The 19,485-nt window shown below is 42.6% G+C and overlaps 1 protein-coding gene across 1 annotated transcript in view; it reads left to right on the forward strand.

Moving 5' to 3' along the window:
- slc48a1a (solute carrier family 48 member 1a) overlaps positions 1–19,485 on the forward strand; it is a 1,064,469-nt gene that overhangs the window by 111,251 nt on the left and 933,733 nt on the right. The gene's annotated exons all lie outside the window — the stretch shown is intronic.

The raw sequence follows: 19,485 nt of genomic DNA on the forward strand, positions 1-19,485 counted from the left end.
TGACATAATAAATACACACAAGTGTAAATGGTAACAAGCTAAATGGATAAATACTGGTCTCTTTTGTCATTTGCATGTTATTGCTAATTAGGAACAATTAAAAACCAAGAGTACAGCTGTTTACGACTAAAATAAGCAATAAGGGTTCAAAATCTTAATGAGCGAGACCACTAAAGTGAAGCAGAAGTGTTACTCGAGCAATAAGTGCGTCTAATTAAGCAACTGGGTTGGAGCAAAAACCTGCAGCCACCGCGGCCCTCCAGGACTGTGACTGAGGACCCCTGGCCTATAGAATGTATTAAAAATGCACAAAAAATATGTCAAGCAACAAAACAAAAAAAAAGAAAATTGCACCCATCCAATTGTTGTTCCATCAGGGTGCTTCACTCCCTACACATTTCTATTACTAACAAACTCCTGGCCACGAGCAACCCTGGACATCCTGCCCTTCACCCAGCTTATAATATTTTTCTCTCCATGCTACTTTCTAGACAGGCTTAGCAATCAGCTGACAGGGGACCTGGATACCCAATTCCCCTTCAGGCGTTTTGTGCCCCTTTAACCCAGGGAGTTATCCGCACGCACACACTCACCTGTTCACCAGATGGTGTTAGTTCTCACTCACGTACTCTTCCTGACACCTGCACAGGGCTTCTTCAACTGCGCCTCCTCAGCTGACAACAGAAGCAGCAAAAAAAATAAAAAATTAAAAACAAATTCGAACATTAGAACACTCTAGATGAGAACAGGCCGTTCAACCCAACAAAGCTTGCCAGTCCTATCCATTTATTTCTTCCAAAAAAAACATCAAGTCGAGTTTTGAAAGTCCCTAAAGCCTTACTGTCTACCACACTGCTTGGTCACTAATGCCAAGTGTCTATTGTTCTTAGTGTAAAGAAAAACTTCCTAACGTTTCTGTGAAATTTCCCCTTCACAAATTTCCAACTGTGCCCCCGGGTTCTTGATGAACTCATTTTAAGTCACTGTCTCGATCCACTGGACTAATTCAAAATTAATTCTGAGCACTTCACTCATGTCACCTCTTCATCTTGTCATCTCAGCTCTTTTAATCTTTCCTCATAACTCATCCCCTGTAGTCCCTGGAATCAGCCTGATTGCTCTTCTCTGGACCTTTTCTAGTGCTGCTATGTCCTTTTTGTAGTCTGGAGACCAAAACTGCACACAGGACTCCAGATGCTGTCTTTAAGGCTTTATTGCAGTTCCGTATTTTGCTGCCTCGAATCCCCGGCAACAAGCGGGCGCCTGTGGAAGAAACAGATGAGTGGTTTGCCGATACAATCTAAAATCATCACCTGATGGCCGCTGACATTGTCCTACACTCCTTCATGTGCACCAGAAAGGATGCAGGTACGTGCCATTTCTCCAAATTTTATTTATATTGCCGAGGATGGACAGGGCACAGTTAATTATACTCATCAGGACACCTCTGGAAGGAATTGCCCGGCAAGAAGCTGATAAGGGTTAATATACACCTACACACCTAATATACACCTATACACCTTTTTGTAAAGGGAGTTGCATCTTCACAGTCACCTTAGATAAAGGCATCAATCTAATAATAAGTTAAAAATATAAGCTCTTGAGAGAGATTCAAACAAGACTAGAAAGAGATCTCACAAAGTATCCCATGCTTTTCAACCCAAATCCTTCATTTTGACTCCTTTTATGCCTCCTTTTTGTCTAACGCTATTTCTCTTAAAGAATTTTAGGAGGAACATCTGCAGCAATGGGCGGCACGATGGCGCAGAGGGTAGTGCTGCTGCCTCGCATGTTCTGCCCGTGTCTGCGTGGGTTTCCTCCCACAGTCCAAAGACATGCAGGTTAGGCGCATTGCTGAACCTAAATTGTCCCTAGTGTGTGCTTGGGGTCGTGTGTGTGTGTGCCATGCGGTGGGCTGGCGTCCTGCCAGGGGTTTGCTTCCTGCCTTGCATCCTGTGTTGGCTGAGATTGGCTCCAGCAGCCCCCATGACCCTGTAGTTAGGATATAGCGGGTTGGATAATGGATGGATGGATCTGTGCCTATGTTGATTCTTAAATGACACATAAATGAAGAATCTCTTTAAGGTCTCATGAGCCATGAACAGTAATGTTATCCTATGGGGAGTCAGGTATTTTATTCAGGCTGGCTAACTGGTTTCTCAGAGGTTCCACGCCTTGAGTGGGCTCATTTCTGTGTGCTGCATAAGGAGGGCTTCTCTCATTTATGGAATCTTTCATTCACGTCACCTTCCTCCTTCAGAAACGTCACAGATTCCTATCAGATGGCCTTGGTGTCACAATCCCTCCTAACCCATTAACAGCTGTGTTTGGTGGGCTCCCAGATGGGCTTAAAGTGGAGAAGGACAAACAAACTGTAATTGCCTTCACTTCACCATTGGCACGTAGACTTATCTCGCTCAACTGGAAGAATCCTAGCCCACCTATTTTAAGTCAGTGGGTAACTGATGTTATATACTATTTGACATGGGAAAAAATCAAATTCTCACTTAGAGGATCTGTTCAAAACTTTTTAAAACCTGGCAGTAACATTTTAGAATAAGCATTTTATTGGGGGAAAAAACTCCTTTCTCTCTTTACTGCTCTCAATAGTTTTACTCTGGCTGTTGGCCTTCCTCTCTTTCTCATGGGTTGGGGTTGATTTGAATTTAGTTTTCTTAAGTTTTGACTTGAGTGTATGAAATGTTATATGTTTTTAATAAATTCAATAAAAGATCAAAAGAAACGTCACAGGTCCCATGTTGTTTCTGTAACATTATTGAGTTTTAGTGATGATGAGAACGATCTGCAAGAAACTCAGCAAGCAAATTTGCAAAACAAATGGTGTTTCGCTTGCAGTGAAATTCCTGTCACTGACACAAAAAGAAAGACATTTAGTCGTGTCTGGAAGCATTTACAGTGCACACATTAATTCTGTATGCATCAGCCTGTCGTTTACTATTTAAATGAAGATCTCCAGTGGAAAAAAAAACATCCTGTGAATAGTTGACATTTTGTTGCGTCATCAGCCGTGTAATTGTGGTTGTTCTGCTGGTAAAGTCTTGGGGATCCTAACAATCCTAAAGATGCATCAGAGACAGAAAAGAAACTTGAAGCTTCACGACGCTCATCTACAGGAATCAGTAACTTTTTCAAGCATTTTAGAGAGAACAGTTAAGTTTGAAGTGGCTCTGTAAGTATTAAGTGCATGTGGGGTTATCTTTGACTTTTGAAGTAACGTTTTTGTTGTGTTCAGTTGTAGTTTCTGCCAGAACGCTAGGGGGAGTTCTTATAAAATGTGTTACCTGTTGAAGGGATAGAAAAGGAGTCTAGGAATAACAGAAAGTCTTCTTGATTGGTGATCGTTCGTGCCTGTCGTAAAACAAAGAAGTTGACGTTCTGAGTTATCCATGGCTGGCTAATTATTTTTACCCTGCTCTGGACATAACAAAATTGGCGACGAGATTCGTCTCTTTAAATTGTGCATGCTTGCAGTGAAAATGGCGGTTGCTAATGTACCTTTTCCAAGTTTTTTATTCCGAGTCCGGGCGAGCCTGCAGTGTCTTTCGCAACGTGACTTCAGATGTTCAATAACTACCTGCTTGTAATTGACGCTACTGGGGATGCTTGGCCTGACGCTAGGAAGAGAGCTGCACTACTTCACTACTTCATTGTCTCGGGACTGAAGGTCAGCAAATTTTCTACACCCTGGCTAACACAGGCACAACGTTCGATACATAAAGCTAACGTGGTCATTGAGCGCTATGCATTTCGTAAGAGGACCCAGGGATCACAAGAGACCGTTTTACAATACGTGTCGGTATTAAACACCACTAAGCAGTGTCATCTCCAGACAGAGGAGTAGCTTCAGTGACAGACTGCTGTCAATGTCCTGCTCCATTGACAGACTGAGGAAATCGTTCCTCCCCCAAACTACGCGATTCTTCAATTCCACCCGGGGGGGGGGGGTAAAAGTTAACATTATATAAAGTTATTGTCTGTTTTTACCTGCATTATTATCAATCTTTAATTTAATATTGTTTTTTGTATCAGTAAGGTGCTGCTGGAGTATGTGAATTTCCCCTTGGGATTAATAAAGTATCTATCTATCTATCTATCTATCTATCTATCTATCTATCTATCTATCTATCTATCTATCTATCTATCTATCTATCTATCTATCTATCTATCTATCTATCTATCTATCTATCTATCTATCTATCTATCTATCTATCTATCTATCTATCTATCTATCTATCTATCTACGTGAGCTTGTCGCAACATGTGAATTTGCCGAACGAGCAGACGAAATGATTCGCGACCAGTTGATTGAGCATGCATATAGCCCACGCATCCGTGAAAAGACTGCTGTTGGAGCCAGACCTTACGTTGGATAAAGCAGTAACTCTTGCTGCTCAGATAGAAGCGGCTACAGATCAAGCTAAAGACGCTAGGAACTCTAGCGTCATGCCAGTACAGACAGTGCAGCATAAACCAGAGGAATAAACCCAGACAGCAACAGACACCTGCTACTACTATGTCTGCTAACCTGCTAAGGGGAAAGCGTGCTTTCGATGTGGATCACAGTCACACCTGGCTAACTCAGTGAGCTGCCCTGCCGCAAAAGCAACTTGTAGGCATTGCAAACAGACTGGGCATTTTGCTAAAGTGTGTCGCTCTGCCCAACCCTGTACACGGGAAGTACGTGAGGTTGAATTTCCAGAAGTTACTGTACTATATACAGAAAATACAGTACATACACCTGCTAAAATTACTTGTGCTGTGGAAATCTCAGCTCCAGGCTCATGTTCTTGCTCACTGGACCTGATTGTTCACACTGGCTCATCAGTGTCAATATGACCACACTATATTTACACCCGTCACTTCAGCAACATTCCTCTGACAAAACCTACAGTGAGACTTGTGACGTATTCAAAATCTCATATCACCATACTTGGGTGCCTATCTGTAACTGTGTGTTTACATGGCCATATGACTGTGGCTACATTTTTCATTGTGGAAAATGGAACCCCACTAATGGGTAGAGACTTAATGTCACTTTTACATGTGCATATCGTGAACAATAAAGCTATGCCTTCTGATGCTGCAGCTTCCACTTTGCCTGTGCCAGTCTTACAGTGCACTGCTGTGCCCCTGTCCATTGGCTGTGTTAAAAACTTCATCCACCGCATCAAGATCGATGAGACAGTACCTCCTGTGCGACAGAAGCTGCGCCGCTTACCTCTGTCAGTTAGAGATGCTGTGTCTGAAGAACTTGATCGCCTACTCGCAGCTGGTGTCATAGAACGAATTGATGCTTCTGCTTGGGTCTCACCTATTGTAGTCACTTAGTGCAACTCTGGTAACATTCACATGTGTATTGATCTGAGAGAGCCCAATAAAGCAGTTATTGTAGACTCTTTTCCCTTGCCACATATGGATGTACTCCTTTCTGCACTCAGAGGGGCTACAGTATTTTCTACCATTGACTTAGCCAGTGCCTGCTACCAAGAGTCACTGCATGAGGACAGTCGAGACCTGACTGCTTTCATTACACATGAGGGCCTCTTCAGGTTTTGTCGGGTTCCTTATGGGTTGGCATCTGCACCCTCCGCCTTCTAGAAAATGATGACTGCTATTCTCGCTGGCTTACCTGGCGTGGAGAATTACTTGGATGATATAATAGTACATGGACCTGACTTGACTACCCATGACAAGACCTTACATTCTGGAGCCAATCCCAGCCAACACAGGGCCCAAGGCAGGAACAATCCCCGGGCAGGGCGCCAGCACACCTCAGGGCACACACACACCCACACACCAAGCACAATTTAGGATCGCCAGTGCACCTAACCTGCATGTCATTGAACTGTGGCGAGGACACCAGAGCACCCGGAGGAAACCCATGTAGACACGTTGAGAACATGCAAACTCCTTGCAGGGAGGACCCTGAAACGAACCCAGGTCTGCATACTGCGAGGGCAGCAGCGCTACCACTGTGCCACCGTGCCACCCATCTGGGTTCTTATATTGTTCATTTTCATTTTAAAGAAGATCATAAAGTCCACACTGACAATGTTGGTCATTATTTAGCATTGTAGTTCAGAAGTCCCATTTGTTAGTTTAGCCAATGTTCTAAACTGAGCACAAGGGTTATTATTGCTGTTATCTATTATTTTAGAATAGAAATCCAAGTGGGCTATAAAACAGCTTTTTTGCACCTTTTAACACTCTCCGTCCATGTGCTTTGTTGCTCTCCATCTACACTCCAGTTTTCAACACTCTAATTTATAGTGTTTTCTACACACTTTAATACCTTTTGTTTTAGGTGGAGTTACAGCATCCAAAACCTCTTTCAAAGTCCAATTTCAATTTATTATTAGCTGATCCAAATAGTTTTCAATAATTATGCTTGAGTTTCTCAAAAATATCTACAAATGTTGATACAAAGTTGCAATCTAGAAGTCACACTGTTCTTGTTTCAATCAGAAAGTACACAGGTAAGGGTAGAGCCAAATCAAACAAAATCAAGCAGTGATCTGAAATCACGAGAGTTAATGGCATAATATTTCAAATTTGAGTCTCAACCCCATAAGTAATATCTAGATCTAATATGTGGTTATGACTATAAAACAATCCATTGACAACCTGGCAAAACCCTACCAAGTGTAGCAAATGAATAAAACATTGACATTTTCCGCATCGGTTTGTATTATTTGTATTTGTATTAAAATCCCCCATCAACACTACATGTTCATAATTTATTGGAAAATCAGATGCAAGGCTACCAAAGTCAGTCATAAATAATGAATATGGCCCCTGTGGTCTGTAGACGAGTACTACAATTGTGCTGGAGTCTGTTTTAATATACAATATGAGTGCCTCACAGGATATCGACTTTCATAATAATAATAATAATAATAATACATTTTATTTATACAAGGCACCTTTCAGAGAACTCAAGGACACCGAACAAACAATAAATAAATAAATAAATAAAAGACACAATTATAAATAACTTAAAACATCAGAAAATCTAGAAATTAAAACCAAACAAAACCATTATAATCAGGAGGAAAAAGAAAAAGCCATTTTAAACAGATGTGTTTTAAGTTTACATTTGAAGGATGAATATGATTTGATATTTCGGAGCTCCGCAGGTAATGAATTCCAGAGCTTGGGAGCAGAACGGCTGAAAGCTCTGCTCCCCATGGTGGTTAGACAGGCGGGAGGGATGGTCAGATGGGTGGAGGAAGAGGATCTAAGGTTACAGGATGGAATGGCAACATGAAGAAGGTCAGACAGATATGGAGGGGCAAGATTATGGATGGCCTTAAATGTTAATAGCAGAATCTTAAAATCAGTACGAAACTTGATCGGGAGCCAATGAAGGTGCTGCAAGACCGGAGTAATATGGTGAATAGATGGGGTTTGAGTGATGAAGCGTGCTGCAGAATTCTGGACTAACTGAAGCTTATGAAGAGATTTATTAGGGAGACCAAAGAGGAGTGAATTGCAGTAGTCCAGCCGAGAAGTGACAAGACCATGAACAAGAATGGCAGTGGTATGAGGAGTGAGGAAAGGGCGAATGCAATTAATATTACGTAGGTGGAAGTAAGCAGACCGGGTGATGTTATTAATGTGACATTGGAAAGATAGAGTACTGTTGAGGATGACACCCAGACACTTGACCTGAGGTGATGGGGAAACAACAGAGTTATCAATAACTAGTCATTTAGCCCGTTACAATAACGGGCGCTAGAAAAGTAGTGCATAAACATTAGTAGGAACAGTCTATATTAAAAGGCACGGGACTTTGACCTCTTTTTGTTGGTCGTATTTTTCTTTCTTTCAGCCTTTCTTTTGTTGATGTTTACTTGCTGAGCTGACCGTTCTTTGTGGGCTGCCGCCGTGTATTGTGTGTCTTTAATTTTCTGTGATAGTAATACTGTCTTGTACGGCTCTATTCAATAAGGGCGCGCACAAAAGGGCGACCTCAATTGAGCGCGGCAAATAAGGGCTCGCCTTTTTGTGCGCGCCTTTATTGAAGGATACCGTCTTGTACATCCGCTGGCTTGTACATCCGTAATATACCTTTAATTTTCTCTGGCGGTAATACAGGCGTGCGCGTCGGTAATATGCCTTTAATCTCCTCTGACAGTAATACTGGCTTGTATGTGGCTGTAATATGCGTCACTGTATTGTGTACCTTTAATTTCCTCTCACAGTAATACTGGTTTGTAGTTCCGTAAAACGCCTCTAACTTTCTCTAACAGTAATATCGCGCGTCGCACCGTGCCCCGCGCATGCGCACTTCACCAGAAGACACCCACACACGGACACCTGGACGCACACAGGGATTTTATATATATAGATAAGAGAAAGATTATTGGTTTTGGATAATGAGGATTTTGAACCAATGAGGAGAACCTCAGTTTTGTCACTGTTTAATTTAAGAAAATTCAAAGAAAACCAGGATTTAATTTCAGAAATACAGTCAATAAGCGAGGGTGGTGGAAAAGAGGAGGTGGGTTTACCAGCAAGGTAGAGCTGGGTGTCATCAGCATAACAGTGAAAATTAAAATTATATTTGTGAAAAATATTGCCAAGGGGAAGAAGGTAAATAATAAAAAGAAGAGGTCCCAGGACAGAGCCCTGGGGCACACCAGAAGTAACAGCGGTGGGTTGGGATGTGAAGGTTTTAAGCTGTATGAACTGAGTGCGGCCTGAGAGGTAGGATCTAAACCATACATACCATACATTTTTGGAAGCAGTTTGCAGTTAACCACAAAGAATTATCTGAAGGCCACCTCCTCGATCAGCATCTCTTGATTTATGACGAAATGTGTAACCGTTTGGTGATGCCTCAGCTAAAGGAATAGTGTCAACTTTTCAAAGCCAGGTTTCATTAAGAAGACACCAAACAGATTTTCTGCTTAATTTAATATTGTTTACCAAAACAGCTTCAGGCGGCACAGTGGCGCAGTGGTGGCGCTGCTGCCTCGCAGTAAGGACACCCGGGTTCGCTTCCTGGGTTGTCCCTGCGTGGAGTTTGCATGTTCTCCCCGTGTCTGCGTGGGTTTCCTCCCACAGTCCAAAGACATGCAGGTTAGGTGCATTGGCGATTCTAAATTGTGGTTTGTGTGTGTGTCCTGAGGTGAGCCAGCACCCTTCCTGGGGTTTGTTTCCTGCCTTGCGCCCTGTGTTGGCTGGGATTGGCTCCAACAGACCCCTGTAGTTAGGATATAGCGGGTTGGATAATGGATGGATGGAAGACAGAAAATGATTAGTAGGCATCCTATTAAACTGCAAAGATGTTTTTGAACTAGCATTACACCTTTTATTTCAATATGAATCAAGTCACTAATACAGAATGTAAAATATTCAACATATCACACTAAAAAAATAACTGCACTCCTTTGTGGTAGTGTGAATGAGAGACACACAGAGAACTGATCTGACGTGTGTGCAGAACAACACAGGTATACACAGCAGTGTGAATGAAGTTTTAAGGGGCTATATTTCTTAATTTCCTCACAACAAATAAATAAATAAACTTGAACATCTCACAAAAACTTTGCAGTTACCAATCGTCACACACGTGCACATGGGAGGCAGCTGAAGGGCCCGAATGAGAGAAATTCCATGCCAGACACTGGGTGGCAGAGTGCACTAACCTCTTTCTCTCACTTCTCTGCAGTCCAGGTATGGGAAATTTCTGCCTGGCCACGGATGATGCCACTTCCGGGTCTGCCCCACTGATGACGTCACTTCCTCCGCTCTCCCTTAAAGCAGTGACATAGGAAGGGCGGGGTGCGGTGGGTGTGGCCCGCACTGGGTACCAGCACTGAGGGGGTGATAAAAAAATTGCCGGTTTTGTATTAATGTGCCTTTTTGTTACATAAATGTCAAATAATTGACATGGGCTTTAACAATCCCTAATTGCAGCAAATTGCGGGTGAGACGATGTGATGCTGTAATGATTTAGTATTATTGTGTGGTGTTCTGTCTCGTTTCTTTTGAACTGTGCTGGTGCTCAAGTAAATAAACAACCGGTCCTGTGACTCATTGTCTCAACCCTGCCACAAATATATCATCGCCCCAAGTCGTTCTGGGCAACAAGATGATATTTTTAACCCAAACATCATAATAATATAGTCGGCGCGAAACATTTTAGACAGTGGGGTGTGTAGGTATTGTCCGCTCTAGAACCGACCATAAACTAAATAAGTTTAATTTAGGATCGTTCTATGAGCGAACGGACAATATCTCCCTCCCCATCCCACTATCTTAAGGCCCCTATGTATACGAGCCGGGACACATGACAAAATCATGTGTCACAATTCTGGTTAGTTGCCGATTTGGCGTAATTTTTGGCGACAAATCAGAGGCCAAGAAGGGGCAGTATTGGGAAATTATCATTGGCGTTCTCTTGATTTGGCTCGTTATTGCCTTTATTTTACGTCGCCAAGACGGTATTTTTAAACATATTTTTTTCTATTTTTTCGGCGCTTCTTCGGTTTTTCCTTGAAATTCATGTCAGAAATCTATGATAAGTTAAACGTGTGCATAATTTATTGTTCCAATTTCGATGTATTTTTCGAGATGTGCTGTTCATAAGACTTCAATAGTGATACCGTTTTTGGTGATTTATTCCTTATTAATAAAAAGGAATTTTACTTTTTTTTAATTCATAAAAAATTGTTTACAAAATAATTAACATTATGCCCTCTTTACTTAACCAATTGAATAAACTAATTGCTTTCTCAATAAATTTCATTTTATATTTTGGTGGACATGGGGGTGACAAGTTTAAACTCCGCACCGGGTGCCACCAGACCTTGCTACACCACTGCTTAAAGCCACCATCTTTGTGCTATCAAATCAGTTTCCTTGTGGACTCCAGGGTGTAGTGTACACATCTGTACACTGATGATATCCATTTTGCAGCCAGGAATAATATATGGGTGGCTGCCCCAAACTTTTTTGTGGCTGTTTTGAAATAAATTACGTGGCTCTTATGAAATTATTTTGTGGCTCTTATGAAATACATTTTAGTGTCAGTTTTGACAAATATGAACCAAATTGAAAATCTGTCACTAATGAGATTCTACTATCTCAGTGCAAAACCAAAGCGAACAACTTACTCAGAACAAAGAGGAGTTTAAATATCTGGAAATAATGATCACAAATGATCTTTTTCAATACAACTTTGGAAGTACTGTAGATAAAATCAAACAGGATGTTAACAGATGGTCCTCTCGCCTTCTCACATTACCTGGTGTCACACACGTGCGCATGGGAGACAGCTAAAGGGCTCGAGGGAAGGAAGTTCTGAGGCATGCCGGGACGTGGCAGAGTGCACTGACTCTTTTTTTCCCTTGCCTGTAGACCATTCCCGGGAGATCTCACCTGGCTCTCATGACGTCACTTCCGGGACCGAGCCAATGGAAGAAGACCTTACCGGCTCCGGCCCCTGTGATGTCACCTCTGGGCTTGAACCAATGGCCGATGATCCTGAGCCAGACCCATACGACCTCACTTCCTGTCTCCCCCTATAAAAGTCTAACCGTTTCCCCTATGTGTCAGTCTTGTTTTGGACTCTGTATTATGCACTAGGGTGTTCTTTATTTTTGAAGAAACAACTTAGCAGCCAGGATACCATATTATACGGGTGGCTGCCCCAACCCTTTATCAGTGTGATGTCTCGTTTATTTGACACTGGGTGAAGTAACAACACTGCCACAATGAACATCTTCCCTAAGCTGCTCTATCTATTCCAGAGCATCCCTACCATCATACACGTGAGATTAGCGGATAAAATCAGGGCCTGATGGATTGTCATTGCACTCCAAACCAGGGCTTGGAGATGTCACTTAATAACTCTTCTCTTCCTCCTTTTACAGAAAAGATCATTGACAGGTCTACCGACGATGATGTCATTCCAGTTTCCGGTCACCTGAACCTTCCTTTCCCAAATCCTAGCCTTTAAATCCAGTTTCTCTGCCATCCGGAAACAGTCTAGTTTGACTCGTTTCTAAAGAAGACTACTCACATTTATTTTCTGTTTGTTGATTTGCTTTAAGACCTTGAAATTAAATCGAGATCACTTGTTTTTTGTTACTTACACCATATGCATAAACTAATCATTCTTTAAATGACATCATTCTTCCGGAATTCGAAACAGCCACACATCTATAAGGCTACTTTACAAAGATTAATAGCAGAAGGTGGCATGGCACTACCTAAGTTTCAATTTTACTACTGGGTAGCAAATACACACACAATAAAATCTTAGAAATCTGCAGATTGTCATCACTCTACACTGATCTGGCTTTTTCTAAATGTTCCTCCTATGCACTAATTTGTGCACCACTCAATACTAACTAGGATCAGTTCACCAGTAAAGCAGATGTCCACCAGTTACTTAAAATATGGAACCAATGATGGGCACATTTCAAGGTAGAGAAGCATTTATTTGTTGTCCCTATACATGATATACATTCCCACCAGGGGATGGGAGAATTGAGACAGTGACAGTTATTAAGCAGAATTCCAGTTTATTCCAGACTAGCTGTCCCCCGTGGCTCTGCCCACGTAGTATTGAAACAGGACAAACTTAAAAAATCAATAATAATCAATAATTTTTTTTGAAAAGAATTTATATTAATAGCTTTCGTATCTGAGGGCATCTTGATATACAATATTTTTGGTTTTGCTATCAGGGGCAAGAATATAGCTGTGATCTCTTTGCCAAAAATGTAAAAAGTTGGCAAGGTATCTCTGGCTAAGTGGAAGATAGGTATGCTGCAATGTCAGATGTTGGCACTGTATCTGATCGTGTTCAGCTCTGACGGGAGAGCGTCACCAGAATGGGGAGAAGAGCACGTGGCTGTGACATCTCTGGCAATCAGCAGCTACCCTCTAAAACACACGTATGCTCTGATCTCTCTCTCAAAAACATCAAACGTTACTCCTTAAAAATCTGTAGATGATAATGTCTGCTGAACAAACGGGAATCACTAGCTAAGCGGAGGCGAGGTACACTGCAACATGTGGTGAGAGGTAGAGAGACTTGAACAGAGGCTGGCGCGTGAGTGAGGAGGGCCCCGCCTGGCAACCTATACCTGAGGTCTCGCCTCCCCCTCCCCTCTGCCTGCAGCCAATCTCTTAGATTTGTGCAAATAAATCGGTGCCGCAACTGAATTATAATACTATGATTCTTAGTGCCGATGAGAGAAGTCACAAAATCATTCAGAATGTTCAAGCAAATTATAGAAAAAAACCCAATCTAAATCCGTTAAGCAGTTCTCTCGTGAAAAGCAGACAGACATACAGAAAGACGTTGGATAAGAAAGATGTTGGAAAGATGAGTATATATGGTGTATATATATATATATATGTATTGTGCCTAGGTGACCACACAGTAATACCTGAACTATTCCGAAGCGACGTAAGGAGGTAAGGAAAGGCCCCGAGGCTGGTGCGTGAGTGAGGAGGGCGCTGCCCCCCTCCTCTTGGCCCACTGCATGTCTCTCGGGTTCAGGCAAATATATCAGTACCGTAAGTGAACTATGATACTTAACGTTATGAGAGAAGTCCCAAAATCAACCGGAATGTTCAAGCAAATTATAGAAAAAAACACGTTAAGTAGTGAAAAGCAGACAGACATACAGACAGACATACAGACATTAGATTTTATATATATACTAGGGGGTTCCCCCCTGCTCGCTTCACTCGCCAGCCCTGCAAACCTGTGCTACGTGCCGGCCACTTCACATCTCTGCCACTTGCGTTGTGAGGAGTGGGGCTGAATGCACCCCAAGGGGATGCAGTTGCTCCTCTGAAACCCCCTCTTAAACGTGATAAAATGGGAAACAAATACAGTTTTTTTTTTTACCTTCTCTTTGCTCGATCAGCTGCTGGTTTGCTGCTGCTGCCGTGCCGCGTGATCTGCATCTCGCATGGCACTTCGAACATTTAAAAGCCTGTACAGCAGCTGTCCTACTCTTTGTGTTTTATTTCCAGCCCCGGCCATGGTTAAATCTCTTGGCACAAAGTCTCATCTCGTGGGATGTGAGTTCTTGGTATTTTAGTTTATAATTTAAAAATGGAATAAGAATCTGAAAATCTAACAACATCACATTAAAGTTCGATAAATTCTGAAAAGAATGATACCAAACATATATATGTAGGTTTTAAAATAAGCCCGATTTAAAGTTTGACATAAAAATATCACCTTTGCACTTTTAGGCTTAGGATTTTATATTTATAGACTTGATAGAGATGTATGAATAACTACTACAGCATTCATAAAAACAATAATTACAGCGACTCCAAAGCAAAAAGTGATGAGAAAAAAAATCCGACAAAAATAAATAAAAAGCATTGTCATCTTCCTTCTTATTCCACAGACAGTTCACAAAAGACTGAGAAAAAATAATCCATTCATCCCGCTATATCCTAACTACAGGGTCATGGGGGTCTGCTGGAGCCAGTCCTAGCCAACACAGGGCGCCAGGCAGGAAACAAACTCCGGGCAGGGCGCCAGCCCACCGCAGGGCACACACAAACACCGAGCACACACTAGGGACAATTTAGGATCACCAATGCACCTAACCTGCATGTCTTTGGACTGTGGGAGGAAACCCACGCAGACACGGGGAGAACATGCAAACTCCAGGCAGGAAGGACCCGGGAAGCAAACCCAGGTCTCCTAACTATGAGGCAGCAGCGCTACCACTGCGTCACCCTGCCACCCTCAGAAAAAACAATCCAAATCAAAAAGTGAAAAAATGATGCACAAAGGCAATAATCAAAAATGAACACCCATAAGCGCACCCAAGTAAACCTCACTGTCATTTCTGTGCTTTTCTCTTCACTCCACCAACTCAGCAGCCTGACGACCAGCCAAATGATCTCTGGTGGTCTGGACTTCAGCTCTTTTCCCTCGCCAATCCCTACTCATGTATTCCAGGGTCACCACACACCTCACGTCCTCCTCTAATCAGGTGCAGCGTCACTATTTCAGACCTTCGACCCCAGCCATGCTCCCACTGCTCTTCAGCTCCTGCAGGTAACTTACACAGTGAACTTTCACTCCGTCTTTTCTTTCCGTATGCACAGATTCTCTGCTGGCAAACCTCTTAATCTCGGCGCTCTGATCTTACCTTGCAGAATGAGATTTTTCATCTGGATACTTCAATTTGGAAGCACTCCTATGGGTAATATAGTGGCATCGGAATGTCATTTCGGCATAGTGCCAGTTCAAGTCTCTGGAAGCCCTCCAACCTGCGGGTCTTCAAGTCAGTGGGGAAACTCACAAGAAGATACCACCGCATTCTCACTCGCTGGGCTGCTAAAATATCAGGTAAGCAACTTTTACCTCAGATAAATGATCTGCCACTTTTAAATTGCTTATGACAATACCAAATTCAATCCATTAGAAAATCTGTGGACGCATCTAAAGTGGGCACAAAAGAGAGGGAGAGAACTACAGGTGTCCTAAGTTGATGCAGGCCAATCTAAAAAGGAAAGCAAAAAGAGCATCCACAAAGTATTCATTGAGTGGTGTGTCAAGTAAAAGGTGGCGCACGAAAAACCGAACTGTCTCTGACAGGCAGGCTGGAGCTATTTACACAGGCATTTGCTGTCGCGATGTGTCACACTTGTAGCGAGTCACTTACTCGAATTCACAACGTCGTCACAGAGGAATGAACTGTCGGCAATTGCGACTTGCGACTTTTACCTGTGGGGCAATCTGAAGGGAAAGGTGTATGTCAATAATCCAAAGACATTAGAGGAACTGAAGGAGTGAAATTGGAAAAATCGAAGCGGCCGAGCTATGTCACGTCTATGACAATATGGTGCGGCGTACAGAAAAGTGCATTGAAGCACAAGGAAATTCATTTCCAGCACCCCTTCTAACCAGTAAGTGCAGATTTTTTGTATTACATATCTTTTGTTTCGTGTATGGGCTAAGAAATGTAAGTCGTCGTTGGAGTCAGAGGTGGTTCAGTTTTTTGTGCGCCACCTTGTATTTAAATATTTTCATTTTTTAACAATTTTTCCTAAAATGTGTTTGTTTTCCATGTCAGTATAACTGATTACAAGGTCTTATTGAAGGTGAAAAAGTGTCACATGATTTTTTTTAATGTAATTTTTATTTAAAAACAAAGCCAACATTTTAAAGGGAAACATAAGCTATTCTGATAAGAATTATAATAAAGTAAAACTGCATGATCTACAGGCCACCACCCCATAATAAACCCAACGTAACTCAACCCTGTAACATTAAAACTGATACACAGGGATAAGGCCCTGGCCACACGGGTATTGAGATCTCGGTCACATAAATGTGCTCTGAGTGACCTGGACGTTGCGTTTTATAGTGGCACTTACTTGACTTTAATATTCTGGTAAACGCTAACCTGCAGCCCAGACTGTAGTTTTGAGTGTTTACCTGTCGACATTTTGGGGGGGTTCAGTTACCAGAGTGTTCTTAACCTGTGGGGTTTGATGTTTACTCTTCGTTGGATTCATGAAATATGGATCAGTTGGCTTTCTTAGACCTGAACATTGACACCTTGTGTTAAAAATCCTCCAAATATGGTGATGTTGGCAGAGAAAGCATCACGTCCACTACTGGGTTCAACCTTTGACTGCACAGTGGGTGTGTAATCTATGAAGAAATGCGAAAAAGAAAAGCTGGTACAACACCATATTACATGCCAGTCAACCAATATGTGAGTCAGTGTTAGCCCTGAAGAGCGGCTGCTTGTCACCTTGAGATAAGCAAATCTACCAATAGGAATGGCGTATGCACTCACCCACTGGCATTGATAATCCATAGTAGCCAAAGTTACGTCATCAGCACAGACCTACAAACTGTTAATTCTCCATTATTATCATTATTATTCTGATGATAATGTCTGTAAATTTGTGTGTGTAAATCTATCTATCTATCTATCTATCTATCTATCTATCTATCTATCTATCTATCTATCTATCTATCTATCTATCTATCTATCTATCTATCTATCTATATATTATATTTGTTCATTACATTCACAGTCTGAGTCCCGACCTGATTGTATGGGTGGTTACCTACCAGGTAACACATGTGGTTGGTCTGCCCTTGGCAAACATTCGCCCTCATTTGGGCTCATCAGGCGTACACACTCTAATGCTGCCTTTGTGGGGATCGAACCTCGGACATCAGCGTCAGAGACAAAGCTCTTTTACGCTGTGCCACGGTGTGTGGTTTGTTTATTTGACAGCCTGTAGGCCCGGAGTAATTACAGTACATTCATTGCATTCGTCAATCCCCGCTAGGGGTGCAGTAGAGTGTGTACGCCTGATGAGCCCAAATGATGGCGAAACACGTGTCGTGTACTCTTTAAATTATTTGACAGTAAACTATGCAATATATATTTATATATTGTGAAAATGAAACGCCTTGACACAGGAAGAGGTTTGGGGAAACCACCCGTATACTTGAATAAGACTGTAAAATTGACAAATAGGGAGTACTGTAAGTGTACAGATTGGAGTTCAAAACAGAACTGAGAGCTCAAGGAGATTGTCTGGCTTTGAAGGCATGCTAACCAGAAGTGACTTCTTCGGGCCCGGAACCAGAAGTACCGTCTTTGGGGCAGAACCAGAAATGATGTCATCGGACCCAGGCAGAATTCCCATGTTTGGCCTGCAGAGATAACAAAGAGAGGGTTAGCGTACCCCTTCACCCCCTGGCCTGCCATTGGATTATCATCTTTTGTTCCTACTAGTTTCCTCCCATGCCTATGTGTGTGACACGAGATATACATATATACAGTATCTTTGGCTTCCCTCTCCAGACCTTGCAGCCCAAAGAGAAGTCCTCCAGCAGCTGCAGACAACCTTCTTCTCCTCGCCTGTGTCCCCATTGCCAATCCTATGGCATCAGTGGGGAGCCATCATGCCCTGCTCTGCACCCACCACCACCTTTCCGGGCTCCATCCCATTGAAAGCGCACACTGTCCTCTCACCGCTACCTATTCGTTGGCTCCTCACAAATAGAGCACACTCCTGAGGCTAGTGGTCACTCCAGCTACTTAAGACGTTCAACAGGAGCGACTCCTGAGTGCCCGTCACACGCTCCTGCCTGGGGCTCCAGTCCCCTCGTCCTGCTCCCTCTTATTACACCTCTTCATTCTCTTCTACCTTTCTTTTACCTCCCTTCTCCTTCCTCTTTTCTTTTTGTTTTTCCTTTTCTCCTGTCTTGCACATGCATTTCTCTTCTAAAAATGGGGATGTGGCACAGCTGCAGCAACCAGTAGTGCTCTTGCACCTGCACACTAAGTGCAGGGTGGTCCGCTCCCACGTTGTGCACAAGAACCGCACTTGTCACGCTACCACACCCCGTCACACAAAGACGCGAGTTCAACGAGTATTTATTTAGAGTTCTTCCACTTTGAAGGCACCCCAGCCAAGTAAGTGTCCTGGCCATCATCCACAATATATATAGTAGACATAAAAATATATATGATGCAGGGAAATGGAAAATTTTGGTAGTAGGTGTTGGCAACCCTGGGGCATCAGCAGTTGTTTGTGACCTCGTATAGATCCCCTCGCCATCAGTTATAATGGAGCACTAGAGAGGCGCGCAGTAAGTGTTTGCGGTCAAAGCCTTTTATAAGAATGGTGACAGGGGGACTGCTGCGCAAAGGTCATTACCAGTTAGGACGTCATGATTGTGTCCCATCTGCTCATGTGATTACAACACGGCACATAATTTCAAAGAAACAGATTCAGCCTTAAAAAAGAATTCCCCAGGTGGAACCACTATGCATACTGCCCGACAGTCGATGGCAGCTATTCGGCGATTGTTTGGAAGGCGCATCATTTCACGCAGTAGTCACATTCCATGGCCTCCGAGATCCTCGGATCTCACCATTTGTGATTTTTATTCTGTGGGGACATCTTAAAAGCCAAGTGTTCCGCACACGTCCTCTTGACGGGTGACATCGAGCAATTCAGGCTGTCAGAATGTGAACGGAGAAATGGACAACACCTTCAGGATGTTTTCTTCACAACATAAGATGAATATTGAATGAATATTGATTACCGTCATTAATTGCATATTCTGTACAATATATTTCATCATTACATGTATTTTGTAATGTGTTTATTCGTGCACTGAATGTCAATTGAAAATGTTTCAGTTTCCTGAGCCACCCTGTACTTTGATGAACAGTTCTAAAGTTCACTTGAGCTGTAGCCTACAAAAGGGGCCTTGTAAGTGGCTTTTCAAGCAGGCCACAGCACTAAATGGATTTTTACTTGGTGGTCTGCTCTTTGTATTTTTCATTTTATTGGTTAAGGTTTCACATATTAGCTTTTGGTGGTTTTTTTTTCTTTTGATACCTGAGTACCTCCAGTCCATTTCTAGTCTGAATCGGCTCTTAGGCTGAGCTTTTTCTAATGGCCCGGATGGTTTGTCTTCTTGAC

Source organism: Erpetoichthys calabaricus, chromosome 3 (assembly GCF_900747795.2).
Source record: "Erpetoichthys calabaricus chromosome 3, fErpCal1.3, whole genome shotgun sequence".
In the NCBI taxonomy this organism is placed as follows: domain Eukaryota; kingdom Metazoa; phylum Chordata; class Cladistia; order Polypteriformes; family Polypteridae; genus Erpetoichthys; species Erpetoichthys calabaricus.